This window comes from Electrona antarctica, assembly GCF_951216825.1.
Source record: "Electrona antarctica genome assembly, chromosome: 21".
NCBI classification, from domain to species: domain Eukaryota; kingdom Metazoa; phylum Chordata; class Actinopteri; order Myctophiformes; family Myctophidae; genus Electrona; species Electrona antarctica.
The window spans coordinates 8,726,756-8,747,537 of record NC_136802.1 but is presented as its reverse complement, the minus strand read 5'-3'; the positions used below and the strand labels follow the sequence as shown (position 1 = coordinate 8,747,537).

Below are 20,782 nucleotides of genomic sequence, written 5' to 3'. Positions count from 1 at the left end.
GTGCTTTGGGGTGTGGTTTGATTTGGTGTATAGTTTATCTGTGATTGGCCCAGATACAGACAGAGGGACAGAGAGATGCAGACAACATCCTGTTCTTGATGTCGGGGCTTCTTCAACACCAAGCTGTCAAAAAGGTGTGCGTTGTTGTCATCGCCCAATTAAGTACGTTGAAATGGTGGCAGGACACGTTGTGGTCAGGGGAGAGCATTTCACTCACACTTAACGGCTAAACTATTAGGACGGCACACAGAGAGACAGCGGAAGATACTCTGAGGCAGAGAGCGCGTGTGTGTGTGTGTGTGTGTGTGTGTGTGTGTGTGTGTGTGTGTGTGTGTGTGTGTGTGTGTGTGTGTGTGTGTGTGTGTGTGTGTGTGTGTGTGTGTGTGTGTGTGTGTGAGTGAGAGTGAGAGTGAGAGTGAGAGAAAGAGACTTACGTCACGTTTAATGTCAATGTTATGTTGCAAACAAAACTCCCGCCCAATGCAGGGTGCGTTCAACAACTAAAGGACAGGTCCTTTCAGACGACTGATGCGCAGTAATTCATTTTTAATGAGAGGTTATGGACGCGTGGAGAAGTAGAGGGGCGACAACACAAGCATATGTACGTGGGTGCGGTCTCGTGAAATTGTTGCACACGTGCTGGTTTCGTGCACACACACCCGCGGCTGACTAGACATGGATTGTGTTTGTTTTTTTTCGCTATACGCACCCGCCCGCATGAGCAGACCTGTCGCTGATCCAGGCGACCTTAAAATAGCTGCATTCATAACAGAGTCAATTGCCTTTTTACGAGGAGGCGTAGGCGATAACATTATTATTTTCTCTCAAAGGATACGCTGCAGAACATCGCCATCAGCTGATTGTCAGCTGGGGTCTGTGTTGTGCAATAGTGTTTTATCACAAGATGTCGTCCATCGTCTGATCTCCTGTGTAATCTGCAGGAGATAATTATGCAATCAGAGGATATCAAGACAACACAGCTGGGTCTGTATTGGCCTTTAAGGTTGTACTATCTCAACTGAAGCGTTGCTGTTGTAAATCCTCACTTGATGGATGCCTATAATGTGACCCTAGTATTCTTCTTTTCTGCGAAAATACAAGATTACAGGCAGCGCATCGTGAAGAGTTGTGAGCTTGTAGATCGCCTATTTTCAGGTGTAGAGGGAGAAAATGTATAGGAATGGACGGCGGTGGCTCAAGGTTGCCTGTTCGAACCCGGGCTCCCCCAGAGTTAGTGTCGAAGTGTCCTTGAGCAAGACACTGAACCCCTAATTGCTCCTGATGTGCTGGTTGGTGCCTTGCATGGTTTCCGCCGCCACCGGTGTATGAATGTGTGGGTGAATGTGATGCACAATCTATGTAAAGCTCCTTGGATAAAGGCGCTATATAAATGCACCATTTACCATTTAACTGGGATACTCGGGTCAACAAATACATAGGGTTTGGTTAATGCAACAAGCTCAGTTTGCAGCACGGATCCTGTGACCCTGCATGTCAGGCATGCGATGTACAGCTGGCCTAACACACGCATCACAGCCATCTCAATTACACTGAGGTACTACTAGACATTGATGTGTTCACTGTTGTTCAGTGTATTTCATCATGAATCTCCATCGCCTTTCGTTGTGCCCCTTTGAGCCAGACTTGACTTGGACCACCAAGTTGCAATGAAGATTTTATTCACAAATTACAAATTGGATGCTCTGGGCGATCATTATCCATCAGCTCATGTCTGTCCAATAACCTAGCATAGTGCAAACACAGTGATTTTGAAACAACAATGCTACATAAAAAGATCTGTTGAAAAATATAATGGCGAAAAAATAATAATAATGATAATAATAATATATCCTGTGCTTTGTAAGGGATATACAGTATTACCACTTGCGTAGATTTGGTTCTGTCTGCTGAAACAGCAGTGGTTCAAAGGTCATGTGACTGAGTGCGACCAGCTATAGATGTGATACAAGCTTTTAGCGTCATGGGCTTTTAGCTTTTAGCTGAGCTATATCTCTTTAATTGCATCATGCTATAGCTCTCGTAAAGGAGAACGGCCATTATAACCCATCTCTTCTGTAGGGCACAGATACTATCTGCTGATAATATCTGTGACGATGTCCTTCATCCCATTCTGTACGGGAACCCCTTTTGGTGTTTTAAAGCATTATGTTGTACTTTAGCTATTGAAAAATAGCAGATCTACAAGGGAGGTCCCTGGAACAACATATTTTCAGATGGGGGTCGGCAGCCAATTACATATAATCTTGGGCGTCCTTGACATGGCAATGTTTGAGAACGACTGACATAGAAACATGGGTTTTTCAGAAAACTGTCAGGATTTAGAAGGCATTTGTAGAATCGTCTAACTGGGTTAATTGCATATAGCTCCCGTAAATGAGAACGGCTATTATATCCCATCTCTTCTCTTCTGTAGGGCACAGATACTATCTGCTGACATGTCCTTTATGTAACAGGACTTGGAAAGAGAGAAAAGCCATATAATAGCTATAAGGTGAGTGTATGTTTAGGGCGTGTTTATAGGGCCAGTTAACACTTGAAAAGTAAACCCACGACAGTGTTTTTTTTCCAGCACTCTTTCTATTCTTCTTGAGAAAGCGTATAACGTTCGGGTGCATGTGAAACGGGACACGTGCAGGCGTTCCATATAGGACGGAGCCTTTTGTTTGGAACAAAGATATAGCCCCCGCCCGTGGCGTTTCCTGGTACTTGTCTCTTGTACAACGTCTGTGTGTGAGCGTGTGTGCGGGTGGGTGCGCGACTGCGCGTGGCGGACGGTGTGTGTTGTGTACACAATATAACGTTTTGAATGGCAATCAGAGCTGCACATGAGGGCCAAGATCAAAGAAACACCTGTCTTCTTTCTTGTCCTCAAAACAACAAACACACACAGTCAAATACGCAGTGTTCATTCACTGAGAGTGTACACATTTAATGGACCTTATTATGGGTCCATTTGGTTATTATTTGTACATTCTATGATTTAAAACAGCACTTCATTTCATTGTATTACCCAGGATTTTAAGTAAACACGGGTCTCCTGCACAGGATTCATGGAATCCCTGTATGGCTAGGGGAGATATTGCACATAATTACCTTCAGACGGTATACGTTTTCTGATTTATTAAGGCTATATAAAGGTTTCCAAAAATATATAGTTTTCCAGAATCATAGGCTGAACATAGTGAACTGGACTACTACTACTTGTCAACCAACCGGTATACTGTAAGGCTAGGATGAGGGAGGGGTATAGTCTCAGAATCACACAGGATGTCCAATATGGACACTTACCGGCAGAGGCCCAAATAACTGGGCTTTTTGTGTCGAGTCAGATTTCATGAGTTAATTAATGATCAAAGCAAATAAATTATTAATGACCAGAAAATTCCGTTTCATAATATTACACAGGTTAGAGTAGATAGATGATGGGCGGCGGAGGCTCAGGGGTAGAGTGGCTGGATGGTAACCACAAGGTTGCCAGTTCAAACCCGGGCTCCCCAAGAGTTAGTGTCGGAAGTGTCCTTGAGCAAGACTCTGAACCCCTAATTGCTCCTGATGTGCAGGTTGGTGCCTTGCATGGTTTCCTCTGCCATCGGTGTATGAATGTGTGTGTGAATGGGTGAATGTAATGCACATCTATGTAAAGCGCCTTGGATAAAGGCGCTATATAAATGCACCATTTACCATGACTCACTGATTGACTAACGATGCCTCTTGTACTTTTCAGAATGTTGAAAGGACAATGTTGGACTAGGTTCTTAACAAACGGCAGGTTGAACTAAAAGTAAACTCCAGGATGGAGACGTCAGTGTGTGATAACCAGGGCTCGGAGAAGCCTGTTATTATACTACAGTTTACCCCACGGGGAGGCCGATGACACGCAGGCGGACGAGACAGCACATTCCCCTCTTTGTGCTGTGTGTGCGACTGTGCGTGCATGCGTGGCATGGCGTGCGGGCGTGCGTGACTGGTCTGGAAGGCCTATTATTAGGCTTCCTTCTCCATTGCAATTTGCTGGATTGATCAGAAATCCAACCTTTCGTTTACGCTAAAATGTTTTTATATTTTTTTCTTACTCCACGGCTGCGCGGGCCGATGCGAAGACGAGAGGCACGCACACACCTCGATCTAAGTCGTACCGTACGTCCGTGTGGTTTGTGGTGGTAACCTTATACCTGGCCTCAGGGGTCAGTTAACAGGGATAGACTTACAGGCGTTCATCTCGCCATGGCAACCACTGAGTCCCCCGCTGCTGTGTGTGTGTGTGCGTGTGTGCGTGCGTGCGTCCGTCTGCAGTGTGTGTGTGTGTGTGTGCGTGTGTGCGTGCGTCCTTCTGCAGTGTGTGTGCATGTGCGTGTCCTGCTGCAGGGGAACATTGTGTGTCATGCTTTGTTGCCTCCAGGCAGGAGGAGGAGGAGTTTAACTTCAGTTACTGAGAAATGTGTGCCGACGTGAAGGGCTTGTTAGCATTTTGTGGCTATGCAAAATACGGGGCCTGCTAGTGTATGCCAGGGGTTCTCAACCCGTGGGTCGCGACCCCTCGGGGGGTCGCCAAATTATTTTAGGGGGTCCCCAAATTATAAAAAAAAAAAAAAAAGAAAATGTTTTTTTTTTCACGATTTTTCAAAAATAGCAGACCTACAAGCTCGTAGCGCGCCACTCGGTGGCGCGCTATGAGCTTGTAGATCTGCTATTTTTAAATAGCTAAATTATAACAATGCTTAAAACACCAAAAGGGGTTCCCGCCCAAAATGGTTTAAGGTTATTGTAGCAGTCAATTTATATTTGGGGGTCGGGAGGGGGCGGGGCGGGGGTCCCGAGACGTTGCCAAAGCATTTTCGGGGGTCCCCGGCCAAAAACGTTGAGAACCCCTGGTGTATGCAGTCAGAATGAGAGTAAAGGTACCACGGGTGGCTTTCATTTATTTAGATTTTATCATGTCTTTTATTTGAATAGCAACCGAATCAGCAGCTGTGCAAACAAATGTATGCATTTTTGAATGAATTATTCGTATGTTTTTGTGTTTAGTTAGAACATGTTTAAAAGAACATGTAGAAAATGTATTGGAGTAAAAGTACCATATGTGCCTCTGAGATGTAGTGGAGTAGAATTAAAAAGTATTGGAAATTGGAAATACTCGAGTAAAGTACAAATACCTCAAAATTGCTTACTTACTTTCTAAGTAGTATACGTACTTGGTTACTTCCTACCAAGTCATTGGACCTGGGCTGTCCTGGTCCTGCCATGGAGCTCCCTGTGACATCACTATGTATGACAGACTTCAAGTGGCCAATGGCCATGCTTGTCATGTATATGACGTCGTACATGATGTGACATAATAATATCATTCCAAATCTGGTCAAGGTTTCAGCCTGAACTGAGCCCCCCTTTGTCTTCCATTCATTATATAATTGATGTTAAATAAAACGTGGAAAAACGATACTATGCCCAGTCCAGCAGTTTGCAAGATTAGCTCCGGTATAACACACACACACACACACACACACACACACACACACACACACACACACACAGACCGCCCCTCTCCTGCAGAGCCACATCGTAATAAAGGGAAAAAAAAGAAAAAAAAAAGAAGAGGGAGAGAGAGAGAGCGAGAGACATACGTGATCTGACACTCTGCCAGACAGAGCAGGCGTTTTCTGAGCGCAGGCAGACGTACAGAGAGTAGAATAGATTATGGCACACAGCGTATGGGGCTAAGAGGCTGGCTGGTTGGCTCCACCACATCTATTTCTCCAGGGTTGATTCAGAATGTCTGGCATCGCACGGACAGGACAGGACAGAGCATCGTATTATCATCCAGTGCAGAGCGATGGTGACTAATAGTGCGCGGCCGCGCGTCTCTGATTCGCTGACACACTAGCGCTCGGCGCGTCTGCACACACACACATACACGCGCACGCACACACACACATCCCAGGGAGAGATCTGATCCGCTGCACTCTTCTCTGCGCTGATGCAGAGCCTCTCAGTCGTAGCGTTGTCGTCGCGGAGAGGGAGGGAGGAGGAGAGGAGTGATAGCGAGAGCGGCGAGAGAGAAAGAGGCACAGGGAGTCAGGAAGAAGGAGAAGAAGAGAGGGAGGTATATCATGGTGCCGCGTCGACCCACCGCCGTCCCCCTGCTGCCCTTGCGGTGCGCCTCGACCTCCTCTAGCCCCCCCCGGACGCCCCGCCGTCAGGAGTGAGCCTGCATGGCCGAAGAAGCCATCATGATGACGCTATAGGCTAGACTTGGAAACAACCCCCGCACCACACACGCACGCACACACGCACGCACGCACGCACATACCCCCCCCCCCTCCCAAACCGCACTATACCGGAGAGGTCTGTCTTGTCTGCCTGTACGGAATCACAGCTTTCATGGTGAGTGAGCTTCCACTCTGCGTGTGATGGGGGGGGTGTGTGCGTCTGTGTGCGTGTGTGTGTGTGTGTGTTGGGTGGTAAAAAAAAAAGCATGTGAGCTCAGCGGTCTACTGTCCCCCTGCCACTCTCGTTGTCTCCTTCTGACAGAGACGGAGCAATTGATAGTGTGTGTCAGAGCGTGAGGAAGAGACAGGATGGCCAGGGAGGGGGAGAGGGGGGCAGTGGGGGCTTGCTTGACATAATAGCCCCTTTCAAGTCAGTGCTCTTGAAAGGGGAGCGTGGGGGGGGGGGGGGTTTGGGGGGGTGGCGTGGAGAGGATGCCTGCCTATCTTTGTCCATTTCCTCTCAGATAATTAACGGCCGACGAGAGGTCGTTGTGTTCCGACCGTCGAAGATGTCTCTGGCTGGCAGATCGCCGTGTTCCCTTCCTGGGGGGAGTGCGGACGGTGGGACGGCTGTGTTCCTGGGGGGAGTGCGGACGGTGGGACGGCTGTGTTCCCTTCCTGGGGGGAGTGTGGTCGGTGGGACGGCTGTGTTCCTGGGGGGAGTGCGGACGGTGGGACGGTTGTGTTCCTGGGGGGAGTGTGGACGGTGGGACGGCTGTGTTCCTGGGGGGAGTGCGTGCGGTCGGTGGGACGTCGCTGTTTCAGTCTCTCTGTTCTGGCATCTTATTTCAAAGTTTGGCGTGTTATAAATCTAGGTCAGCATGCAGCGGCACTGATGGGTTTTCCATCTGGCCTTGTGTCTCGTTGAATATTGTATGATTCTCTCATTGTTGTCCTAAATGCCTCCACAAAGTCCACAAACTACTGCAGCAGCAGCCAGTCGCTCGTTAATCTGTCCCTGCAGCGTCACCCTGACGCAGAAACAAATTTCAGCGTGTCTTTGATGTACACTGTGTCCCTCCAGGGAGAGACCAGTGACCTTTACACTGTGTCCCTCCAGGGAGAGACCAGCGTGTCTTTGATGTATACTGTGTCCCTCCAGGGAGAGACCAGTGACCTTTACACTGTGTCCCTCCAGGGAGAGACCAGTGACCTTTACACTGTGTCCCTCCAGGGAGAGACCAGTGACCTTTACACTGTGTCCCTCCAGGGAGAGACCAGTGACCTTTACACTGTCAGACACTGCGTGAGTCGACGCCACAGCCAGCTGTGACTTCTGTTTGTCTCTCTCTCTCTCTCCTTCGCTCGCTCGCTCGCTCGCTCTGTTGCACACAGACGTGCAGATTACTTTTTTCCTTCTAAAACTTTAATCGTGCTGCAGTCAGTCAGGTTTAAGCTTAAACGTTTTAATATTTAGTACCATGTTTTTGGAAACGGTGGCCAAATCCACACTCTTTCGGACGTGTTTAGAGTGAATGAGCATCGTTGACCAGGCATGTAGAGAATCTGTCTGTATGTAATATAGTGGAAACAAATTGTTTTTTTATTTGAACTTGAACTACTGAAGGCTTTCCACCATCGAGCATCTTTTTTTAAAAGGTTTCTTTGGAGCTTTTTATGCCTTTTTATTATAGAGAGGACAGTAGTCTATGCTCAGCATTGGTTCCCAACCTTTTTATACTGAAGTACCACCTCAGAACATATCTGGCTCTCCAAATACCACCATAATAACTGATGTTAAAATACAGGAGTGTATACCTGCCCTTTGTGTTCCACTACTGGGTAGACTCATTAGTGAGTCTACTCACTAATCAGCACAACTGATGATATTTCTAATGTGATTAATCCATTCTCAAATCTTCTACTAACGGCTAGGTGTGCTGTCTGTCATGCTCATTTCAGCACGGCTGGATAGTCTATTTCAACCAATTGCTTGGTCAGAAGAACTACCTGTAGTAATATAAATATTTCATTCCACTTTTGTCTTTTTTTCTCCTTTTTTTGGGGGCTACTCCTCTGTGATACCACCAGGGGGGCGCTCAAGTAGTTGGTTGTAGTGGTTGGGAACATAGACATATAAAGGTAGACGCCCCTTTCGGCTCTGGAGCGTATGTGCTCAAGGGAGGGCAAAAGATTCCCGAGATTCCTTGCGAAGCCCCGCGGAAGCATGAGTGTGCGTCACAGAGCGCATGTTCGGGTCTGATAAGTCCCGGAAAAGATGCGCTGTGATTGGCCAGTAGTCACTTGAGTGGCAGCGTGACGTAGTGTGCCGTCCCTCTCTTCCGGCGTACCAGTGTAAATTCTTCCGCCCTCCCATCAACACACATGGCTCCAACGAACTGCAGCAGCCAATGAGGCATCTATATTTTTAATATCTATGGTTGGGAACCCTGGATAGTCTCTTGGGAGAGAGAGATGGGGAGTCAGTGACACGCAGCAACGGCCGTCGTTATCGCCGGGACTCGAACCCGCGACGCGCTGATGCCTGGACTGATAAATATCTGACTGGGATATTTTGATCAACCTCATGTCTGCCTTTGAGGAGTAGATTTTGGTTGGGTAGAGACGTTACCTGGTCACTGGTTCGAAGTGTCCTTGAGCAAGACACGCATAACCCCTAACTCGCGGCAGGCGGTGGCAGTGGCTCGGGAGGTAGAGCGGCCGTCTTGGAATCCGAAGGTTCCAGGTTCGATTCCTCCGCCATCGTGTGCGAATGGGTGAATGTGAAGTACATTGCTTTGGAGAAAAGACTGGGCTATATAAATGCAGTCCATTTACCATAACTCATTATTACCATCTAAGTAGCCATCAGCTGGATGAAGTTTTTCTGTATGGGATTATAATATAAGGTACCCCCTCCCCAAACAAAATCCAAAGGACAACAATCTTTTTTTTCTTTTTAGCTAGAGACATGCAGCAAAGGTCGTCATGAACGGGACTCGAACACGCAACACGCTGTCAGGCCAGAGCCTAATATGTGACACGCACCTGGACAATTAGGCCAGCAGGCACTATATACAACTACGATATATGATTGATTGTAAAAGTTGTGTCAGAGAAAGGACACCGATATGTCCGTCTTGAGAAGGGGAGATGGTTTGTCTTTGTCTGAAAGTGACTCCCAGGACAGGTTAGGCTGGCCTCGTAGACACAAAAACAACACTGGCTGCCTTGCATTCTATTGTTCTACGTTGCCATGCAGAAGTGTGGTTCACACTCAGAATATCACCTCATGCGGCGTGTAGTTCAAATCAGTGCTGAGTCGTGAGTAATTAAGCGTTTTGTAAAAAGGAAAAAAAAACCCAGGCAGGACGCCATGCTTCTGCCAGTGTCGTTGTTATTCAGTTTACATGAATAACAAACCAAATGTCATCTATCTTCACAAGGCCGTGTCGAGCAGGCAGTATTTTGCACCAAAGCACTCACTGTACAATGTACATCGGAATTGATTTAAACCCAGTTGTTTGGTCACCCATCTAAATTGTCTGCTATGCATTCTTCTGCTGCACGAGGGAGGCTATTCAAATGTTTCACGCGTAGTAGATCCCATCTTACTTGTACTTTTGCAGAGTCCCGTTTCATTGTCGACTTAATTTATTTACAGAGTACTGGTTTGCGGTGTCAAGTTCTTTTTTTTTTTACCCTTAACCCATTTTTCTGAAAACCCATGTTTCTATGCCACTGGTGCTCAACCTTTTTCATGTCAAGGACCCCCAGAATTATCTCTATTGGGCCACAGACCCCCATCTCAAAATATGTAGTTCCAGGGACCCCCCAGAAACAAATTTTTTAGTTAAAAAAACGCTCTGAAATATATATTCAAAGATTTGCGCCACATTTTCACGACTTGTAGATTTGCTATTTTTCAATAGCTAAAGTATAACAGAATGCTTAAAACACCAAAAGGGGTTCCCGCCAAGAATGGGTTAAAGCTCAGGCAAGTCACTCCGCCACAAGACAGTTTGCCAGTCAGTCAAGACAGTCAGTCAACCAGTCAGCGAGTTATTCATTACATCATTAGCAAGAAATCAGAGAGGTTTTTCCTAATCCCGGCATGAAGAGGCAGGTTCCCTGGTGACGGGTTGCCCTGCTGGCACACAGTTGCCACCCAGGCAGCTAAAAGCACCTCCCCACTGTATAGTTAGCAAGAGGCTAATGTAGCCTAATGGCATTCATCACTACTGCATGGGCATTGTAGAGCAGTGGTGGCCTGGTGGGCAACTTTGACGATGGAGAGGGCCACTACTGTATAGTTCCACACTCCAGAGGGCCACTAGGCTATAGTTCCACACTCACTCCAGAGGGCCACTATAGTTCCACACTCACTCCAGAGGGCCACTATAGTTCCACACTCACTCCAGAGGGCCACTAGGCTATAGTTCCACACTCACTCCAGAGGGCCACTAGGCTATAGTTCCACACTCACTCCAGAGGGCCACTATAGTTCCACACTCACTCCAGAGGGCCACTAGGCTATAGTTCCACACTCACTCCAGAAGGCCACTAGGCTATAGTTCCACACGCACTCCAGAGGGCCACTAGGCTATAGTTCCACACTCACTCCAGAAGGCCACTAGGCTATAGTTCCACACGCACTCCAGAAGGCCACTAGGCTATAGTTCCACACTCACTCCAGAGGGCCACTAGGCTATAGTTCCACACTCACTCCAGAAGGCCACTAGGCTATAGTTCCACACTCACTCCAGAAGGCCACTAGGCTATAGTTCCACACTCACTCCAGAGGGCCACTAGGCTATAGTTCCACACTCACTCCAGAGGGCCACTAGGCTATAGTTCCACACTCACTCCAGAGGGCCACTAGGCTATAGTTCCACACTCACTCCAGAGGGCCACTATAGTTCCACACTCACTCCAGAGGGCCACATTGTATATTACTGTTGTAGCAAAAATAGCTGATCTACAAGCTCAAAACGCGCCGCAGTGCGATGCATGTTGAGCTTTTAGATCAGCTATTTTTGCTGTATTTTAATTGAAATCCTGCTATTTTTTAATTGGAACCCTGAAAAGTTTTTTTTTTAATTCAATTTCAAATGCATTTAGTTATAGTTTATGTTAACTAATTTATGAACTAAATACAAATAGATTGGGCATAAAAAAGACTAAAATTTGAATACTAGTAATTAGCTGAAATAAATCAATAATATATCCATGTTCAGATATTAACCTGAGGGCCGCATTAAGTGATGTGTTGAGGGCATGTGGCCCCTGGGCCGCCAGTTGCCCATGTATGTTTTACAGCCATCCGTTCGGTTCAGTTTGGCAAAAATAATAAATGATACAGATATACACTAATGCTTTTATCATAACGAGAAAGACCCCCAGTCCCCCACATACTAGCCCACTATAAAACATCTAGCGCAGTTGATGCTTCAGTGATGGCTCAGTGTGAATTGGTGCAGTTGAATGTGATTGTGGTTAGCGTTCGTTTGCTGGACTCATGTCGTAACATCCATCTACCAAATAAGTTTTACAGTCCTATTAAACTAAATGTTGTGTTAAAGTAGTAGTAGTATCATATCAATAATGATATGAACTTGATTTGTTGATTCTGGGAGCTTGGGGTTGGGTAGAGCTGTGTTTGTGAATGGAAGAGATTGTGTCACTACTATAGCATAGCATAGTGTACCCAAGTACCTTTTGATATAGATAGTGTACTTGTGACTCACAAGCATGACTCACACCCCCCCCCCCCCCCCCCCCCCCCACACACACACCCTTAAATGTATTGGAGTGCGTCACTTTTTTTTTTTTTTTAATATATATATATATGTTTTTTTTTTGGCTTTCGCCTTTATTTTATATTTTTTTTATGGAGGGACAGACAGTAGGCTGACAGGAAATGGGGAGAGATGGGGGGGAAGACATGCAGTAAAGGCCGTCGGGATCGGGAGTCGAACCCGCGGCACACTGCCAGACTGGATTACCAGCCAAGGTGCCTGGACCACTGAGCCACGGCCCAGGCCGTGCGTCAACGTTCTTATCGGTAAATGGCCCTCCAGACCCAGAATAATGATAACTATGGGCACTGATGACGCGGAGGAGAGAACACGCCCCCAGCGCCCACAGCCTCCCCAGTGGGAATCGAACCCAGTGCCACGTGTAGGTGAGGTAAGGACCCAATCGCAGGACAGCCAGGCATGTAGTGTTCAAAACCATGAATTGGTGTTTTAACCCATTCAGGCCTGACGTCGAAATTTAAAAAAAATAGTTTTCTAAATCATGACAATTTTCGGAAAGATTTGAGGCACATTTTAACGATTTTTCAAAAATAGCAGACCTACAAGTTCATAGCACGCCACTCGGTGGCGCGCTATGAGCTTGTAGATCTGCTATTTTTCAATAGCTAAATTATAACAATGTTTAAAACACAAAAGGGTTCCCACCCCAAAATGGGTTAATGGTTAATGTGGTTAAACGCTAACGTGACATGGATGCGTTCCAGGTCTCAATGGATTAATACAGAAGACAGGTGAACATGAACAACTTAAAACGGACTGAAACAGGTGACAGGATACAATGACTCAACAAGGACTGCCTGGGGAACAAGACTGATATACACATGAGGGTTGATTACAAAATGAGACACAGCTGGAGCACACAAACATAGAACCATGAAAACTAGACCAGGGAACAATACATAGAAATACAAGACCTAGACTGTAGAATGAATGACAAAAGTCTGTGACTGTGACACCCATGACCTTCTAGCTGTGAGGCGACGGCACTACCGACTGTGCCACCCCTTTTTTTTTTTGTCATAGTATTTGTCGACGAAATCAACACTGCTCTAGTGACACCTGCAGTGCTGCTGAAGTGCCAGGTTTCACCCCCCCTCCCCCCCCACTTGGCTTCCGCTCTCCTATCCTCCTTCCCTCCCTCCCTCCCTCCTATCAGCACTAAAATCATTGCTATGTATGTTACTATGGCTCTGTAATATCTGTCCTCAGGCCTACCTTAGTTTATAATAAAAATCTTGTACATGCCTGTGTGAAAATAACCTGTGCACTGCACACACAGCTGCCTGCCGGCTGTTGAACGAGTCATGTTCAAGTCAGTGTCGATGGTCGTTCCTTTAAGTAAACAGGGGTTTGCCTGCACACTGCGAATGCTTGAATGTGAACGCTATTTATTTATCTACGGTCAGGAATGGTTGGTTCCTGATTATTTACTAGAAAGGGAAGTGATTTAACCCATTTAACTCATAGCGCGGCACCGAGTGCCGCGCTATGGTCTGCTATTTTTGAAAAATCGTGAAAATGTGCCTCAAATCTTTGAATATATTCAAACGACCTTTGCTGCGTGTCTTCCTCCCCATCTCTCTCCCCCTTTCCTGTCTTAACTACTTTAAAATCTATCAATAAAAGCAGTCCCTTCCTAACATTTTAGTCTAGTTTTTATTTGTTGACGAAAGTGTCAATATATTTAGTCTTACAGTAGTTTTAGACAGTCATCATAGCTTAGTTTTCATTTAGTTTCCATTTAGTTTTCGTCAGTGAAAAAAGGTAGTCGACGAACATTTTTCGTCGATGAGATCGACACTGACAGGAAGGCACACAGTCAAATCAATAATACAAAGTCCAGTATGCCTGGTGCATGATGGGGGATGTTACAAGAGGGATCCGCTCGTAATTACGACGGCACATTAGTGTGACAATGCGGACAGGGACAGGGTTAGTAATTGATTGATTGAGTACTTTATTGGCAGAAATGTCCAAAGGGATCACCGGAAAAAAAAGTCCTTGCGGTCTTGTTTCTATTCAGGTCCTGGGTATTCATTCATAGTACTCACTATAGTAGTAGTAGGTAGGTAGGTAGGTAGGTAGGTAGGTAGGTAGGTAGGTAGTCACTTGACTAAGGGAGGAGCAATCATTTCCTCTCCCTTTTGGCCTGCTGAAAGGTGGATTTTCAGGCCTGTTTTAACTGTCGCCAGTGATTTGCATTTTTTTGAGGGAGGGAGTCAGGGTATTCCACACTTGGGTGGCCGTGCTGTAGAAGGAGAGGTTCAGTGTCTTGCTCAAGAACACAGTAACACAGGGGAAGCTGCATGGGGACCGAACCGGCAACCTTCCGCTTCCCAGGCGGCCGGCCGCTCTACCTCCTCCTGAGCCGGTCGGCAGTGATGGCAGATGGCTCTATGGAAGGCAGAAATGTTTCTTGTGCAGGTGGAAAACATAGCCGGCATTTTAAAAAGCAGCAGTTAAATGAAAAATCACACCCGTGTGAAGTGAGGGGCGCTCTTATCATCGTACATCATCACGACGTAAAATAGACACTATGCCTATTTGCTCAGACACTAAAATTCTCCATTCATTGTCAATGGGAATTTAATGTTTGTGTAGGACGGAAATCTACACTAATGGCTATCAAAAACGGAGCATTGCAATTATAGAATGGCTCTTTATTTGACAGTAGGGAGTGCTGGGGGAGACTCTGAACCAGCTATTATACGTGCAGAAGATAGTAGATAGCACAATAAGCACATCCACTGTGGTAATCAAATGTAAAAAAGCAAAGAACAGCAAGTCGAAGAGTGTTGCGGACACTCTTAATATGTTTGAGGTGTTTCAATCCTCCAACAAACCCCAAAATGAAACTTAACATGTTTAGAAACGAGACGACGGAAAATGCGCAAGCAATTATTTTCAAAGTAACGAATATTGGTAAGAGGTGGTGTGTGCGGAAACTAATCCTAATAATTACGTGTCAGCAGAAACCCAGAAAGTGCTTTAAAATATGCCTGCCTCGGCTCGCCCCAGCGCCTTTGTTCATTAGAGCCAAAACTGGAAGCCCTGCGATAACACTAAGACGAATGCTTCCATAATCCATACACACACACAGCACTGAACCAGAGGAAGGACAGGAGGGGAAGAGACTGGAGGTGGATGTGAGGACAGGTAGAGCAGGGAGGAAATGGTAGAGATAGAGAGAGACGAGACAGAGGTCTCTATCTCTCCCCCCCCCCCCCCCCCCCCCCCCCTTGTGTCTTGCACTTGCTGCACTCAAATCCAAATTTCTGTGGGTTAATTCTTTAATTTTTATCCCACGGTTTTGTAACCCATTTTTCACCCCTGTGTCAATTATCTATTGTAATCCTGGGCAACGGACTTGAACTCATGCTTCCTTCATGCATGAGTGTCCAGGTTGCTCCTTTTTTCCCTGGTTGGACGTAGCGCGTGGAAGGAACACGTTATTCCAACCAGTTCCTTTCCCCTCCATCAGGTGCCCCGGCTGGCCAGGGGAGGCAGTTTAGTGACCAGGTTTACTGCATGTTTTTTGTGAGGGTACCTACCCTCACATCTGCTAGCCGCCTCGCCTGTCTCTGGTCAACTCAACTGTCTCTGTAGACTTTCATTCCTCATAAACTGTTACTGTACTCCTTTCGCTATCTCCCTCCATGTCTTTCAGTCCTCGTTCATTGAAGGCCCCGGTCTCAAGAAACATTGTATGGCTAACCACTACCTCACCACCGCATGACAAACTGACATATACGGTGCTACCTTACAATTCAACAAAATTGAATCTTCCCATCACGGCCGATCGAAGCAGAGCCGTGCCGGACAGAAACACAATGTCATGATTGATTGATTGATAACCCAGGCTGTGTCGCTATAGCAAACATGGATCATGCTTGTAGGGAAGCACAACACACTCACCCCCACCCCGTTCTCAACATTTTGACACCCTGACAAGCACTTGGGATTTGTAGGAGTTGAGGCGTAACATTTAGTTTGACTCGGTTTCCACAGATACATCTTGTGAAAATAGTAGATATACAAGCTCACAACGCCTTGCAACGCGAGGCACTTGGAGCTTGTAGGGGGTCCCGAGCCACAGGTTGAGAACCACTGCTTTAGAGTACACAACGGGCTCCATTTTCGTCACCGCTAAACCCCTTATCCCTAAACTTCTTTGCCTTTTTTTTTATTATTTTGCAAAACATTTTTTAATAGTTAAAAGGGCCAATCTACAAACTCACAGTGTGTCAGTGTAGATTGGCTAGTTGAACTATTCAAAAATGTTTTTCAAAATAGTAAAAAGAGGCAAAGAAGTTTAGGGATAAGGGGTTTAGCGGTGACGAAAATGGAGGTCTTCCCCTGACCTGGTTGTTTAAAGCTCCCAAGTGAAGTGCTGCCATTAGTCGTTAGAGCACACAAGGACTCAGTCAGCCTCACATCCGCTTTATGTATTAAGCTTAGTGTAGCTAATTGTTTTTAATGCCCTTTTCTCCCAATATAATTGTTATGCCATTTAATCGTCACCCACACGTTTCTGTGTTTTTGCCACTGCTGTTGTATGTATCCTGCTCACTGCCTCGGCTTAATAAGGCCTGACTCACACCTTCACAACAGATTGATGTATGGCTGATGCATGAGACTTATTGACTGATGCAAGCTCACAATGCATTTCCAATGGGAGTCACATGGTTTGACACAACATTTGTGTTGTATGAGGGGGTGGGGGGGCAGTCGAAACACAGCCGAAAGCCGTACAACACAAATGTTGTGTCAAACCATGTGACTTCCATTGGAAATGCATTGCGATCAGTAAACAAGTCTCATGCATCTAGCATGCATCAATGTTGTATGCTAGATGCGAAGGTGTGAGTCAGGCCTAAGGCTCCAGTGAGGAGATCATCGATGGCTGTGGGCTGTGGCCCTACTCACTACTACAGGCTCAACCCATTTAGACCTGACCAGATTCTACAAAATGTCTTCTAAATCCTGACAGTTTTCATGTCAAGGACCCCCAAAGATTATATGTAATTGGCGGCCGACCCCCATCTGAAAATATGTTGTTCCAGGAGAACCCCTCAGAAGCAAAGATTTGAGTTAAAAACGTTCACTCTGAAATAATATATCTTCAAAGATTTGCGCCGCATTTTCACGATTATTCAAAAATAGCAGACCTACAAGCTCGTAGCGCGCCACTCGGTGGCGCGCTATGAGCTTGTAGATCTGCTATTTTTCAATAGCTAAAGCATAACATAATGCTTGAAACACCAAAAGGGGTTCCCGCCCAGAAGAGACCCCCGGCCCTCGCACTCATTAGATACACACTGACAAAAGCTAAGAGGCCAGAAGCAACCTTCTCACGAGGATGTGAGAACTTTCTCCTCAGTGAGCGTGTGTGTGTGTGTGTGTGTGTGTGTGTGTGTGTGTGTGTGTGTGTGTGTGTGTGTGTGTGTGTGTGTGTGTGTGTGTGTGTGTGTGTGTGTGTGTGTGTGTGTGTGTGTGTGTGTGTGTGTGTGTGTGTGTGTGTGTGTGTGTGTGTGTGTGTGTGTGTGTGTGTGTGTGTGTGTGTGTGTGTGTGTGTGTGTGTGTGTGTGTGAGCGAGCGTGTATGTATGAGTAGATTGAGTACACAGTGCTGTATTGTCTACCATATTAGTTGAATTTTCTATCTTTACATTTTTTTTGGTGAATTTTTAAGCCTTTATTTGATGGTGGAGAGAGATGAGAAATGCAGAGAGAGTTAGTTGGGGAACGACATACAACAAATATTCCAGACAGCCGGGAATACACTCAAGGCATATGCGTCCAAAACCACATGGCTTTCAGGTCTTGTTATTATTGTTTTTCTTTAAATGTCTCGATTAATTGAATACACAGGACCTCAATGGAAATAAGACATTTTTTGGGTTCGTTTTAGCAATCCTTTTGTATGAATCTGCATCCGTTTAAAATTCAAACAAGTTTGGGCTTCTGAATTGGCTCTGTAGTCAACTAGTCATCCATTTCTCCCAGTGGCAATTTCCCCAGATGGGTTTCTGCATGCATCAACCCTTTCTTTTTTTAAATGCTTTGAAATGAAATGTCTTTTTCTGAAATGCTGTAGCTATATTCCACCAATGTTCTGATTGTAGTGCGTGTGCGTGCGTGCGTGCGTGCGTGCGTGCGTGCGTGCGTGCGTGCGTGCGTGCGTGCGTGCGTGCGTGCGTGCGTGCGTGCGTGCGTGCGTGCGTGCGTGCGTGCGTGCGTGCGTGCGTGCGTGCGTGCGTGCGTGCGTGCGTGCGTGCATGTGTGTGTGTGTGTGTGTGTGTGTGTGTGTGTGTGTGTGTGTGTGTGTGCGTGCGTGCGCCATGTGCAGATATGGATATTACAGTATGTTGTGACTCATCATTGCCAGCGGCTTGAAGCCAAACAGAGCTCAGCCTCAGCTGACAGTGAACCTGAAAGAGAGCTCGACTCCCTCAAGTTGCACATCTAGCATCAAACTCAGCTCACAACGTCATGACTCATAACTAATAACTACTGCTGTCTTGAGTTGTGATGGCACGGTGATGCGACGCCGCAGCACGGTGATGCGACGCCGCAGCACGGTGATGCGACGCCGCAGCACGGTGATGCGACGCCGCGGCACGGTGATGCGACGCCGCAGCACGGTGATGCGACGCCGCGGCACGGTGATGCGACGCCGCGGCACGGTGATGCGACGCCGCGGCACGGTGATGCGACGCCGCGGCACGGTGATGCGACGCCGCGGCACGGTGATGCGACGCCGCGGCACGGTGATGCGACGCCGCGGCACGGTGATGCGACGCCGCGGCACGGTGATGCGACGCCGCGGCACGGTGATGCGACGCCGCGGCACGGTGATGCGACGCCGCGGCACGGTGATGCGACGCCGCGGCACGGTGATGCGACGCCGCGGCACGGTGATGCGACGCCGCGGCACGGTGATGCGACGCCGCGGCACGGTGATGCGACGCCGCGGCACGGTGATGCGACGCCGCGGCACGGTGATGCGACGCCGCGGCACGGTGATGCGACGCCGCGGCACGGTGATGCGACGCCGCGGCACGGTGATGCGACGCCGCGGCACGGTGATGCGACGCCGCGACGCGGCAGCATGCGTTACAGTGCAAAACACAACAGCAGTGGTTCCCAAAGTGGCGTACGGGGACCCCCACGGGTCCTTGAGGGAGTTCCAAGGGGTCCCCAGCTAAATGATAGTTTGGACCCTTATGGGTCTGTAACTGCATATCTCTTCAAATGGGGGTCCAAAGGGCTAATTAGTGTCAATTCGGGGGTCCTTGACATGAAAAGGTTTGGGAGCCACTTAGCCCGTCTGACACCTTGATCAAGTTGACACTAAAGAGCTTCTGCAGTTACTGCACGTATGCAGCCATTTGCCAGGTGAAATGCACTCAGGCCTTTTGACCAATTCATTTAGTCAGCGATCAAGGCTGATCGCCGATTAAAGTGCCTTCTATTGTTACCCCGAGGCTAACATTCTGGGCGGGAACCCCTTTTGGTGTTTTAAGCATTATGTTTTACTTTTAGCTATTGAAAAATAGCAGATCTACAAGGTCATAGCACGGCACCGAGTGCCGCGCTACGAGCTTGTAGATCTGCTATTTGTTTTTAATTGTGAAAATGCGGCACAAATCTTTGAATGTATATTCTTTCACAGCGAACGTTCTAACTCAACTCTTTGCTTCTGAGGGGTCCCTGGAACAACATATTTTCAGATGGGGGTCGGTGGCCAATTACATATCATTTTTGGGGTCCTTGACATGAAATATTGAGCACCACTGATGTAGAAACATACAGTAGGTATTTCAGAAAACTGTCAGGATTTAGAAGACATTTTTTAAATGTTGACGTCGGCCTAATTGGGTTAAGACATTTCATTCGATTTGAAGGTTTGCTGTGGGGCCAGGGAGCTGCAGCTGTCTGTCATGAGGATTATGGATGTGTCATGGACTATTGTACTGTTTGTGTTTGAGTGATGTTTCCTTGTGTTGTGTTGTTGTGTCGTGTCGTGTCGTGTCCTGTCGTGTCGTGTCGTGTCTGTATCCGTCTGCTTTTTATTCTCAATTCTTATTGATCCTGTATTTCATGTATGATTGTTGTTTTTGTGGGTTTACTGGAGGAACCTTTTATTAATACTGTCAGTACTGTGACTCCTGATTTGAATGCTTTTGTAAAAGAAACAATAAACCAAGGGATAAAAAAAAAAGACGTTTATTCCATAGCATGAGTCTGCTTAGGATTTGTGGCATCTTAATGTTTGTCATGTGTTATATTTTGTGGTACTATTTAGATTTGTCCTGTGACCATGGCAGCCATTTTTCAAAATGGCCACCATCTGCTGTTATTTTACCAATAACTCAAGTTCTAGACCAACTAGGATCTTGATTCTGGTGACTAATCCTACATCTGTTGAGGCGATGGGGTAGCCTTAGGCCTGACTCACACCTTCGCATCTAGCATACAACATTGATGCATGCTAGATGTATGAAAGGGTTTGTTTACATCTTGCCCCAATGCATCTCCAATGGAAGTCACAACATTTGTGTTGTAGGGCTTTCGGCTGTATTTCGACTGCCCCCCTCCCCCTCATACAACAAAAATGTTGTGTCAAACCATGTGACTCCCATTGGAAATGAATTGCGAGCTTGCATCAGTAAATAAGTCTCATGCATCAGCTATACATCAATCTGTTGTAAAGGTGTGAGTCAGGCCTTAGAGA

At 46.8% G+C, this 20,782-nt stretch overlaps 1 protein-coding gene across 1 annotated transcript in view; it reads left to right on the top strand.

Annotated features, from left to right (window-relative positions):
- Positions 1–20,782, top strand: part of tbc1d14 (TBC1 domain family, member 14) — a 70,348-nt gene that overhangs the window by 32,891 nt on the left and 16,675 nt on the right. The gene's annotated exons all lie outside the window — the stretch shown is intronic.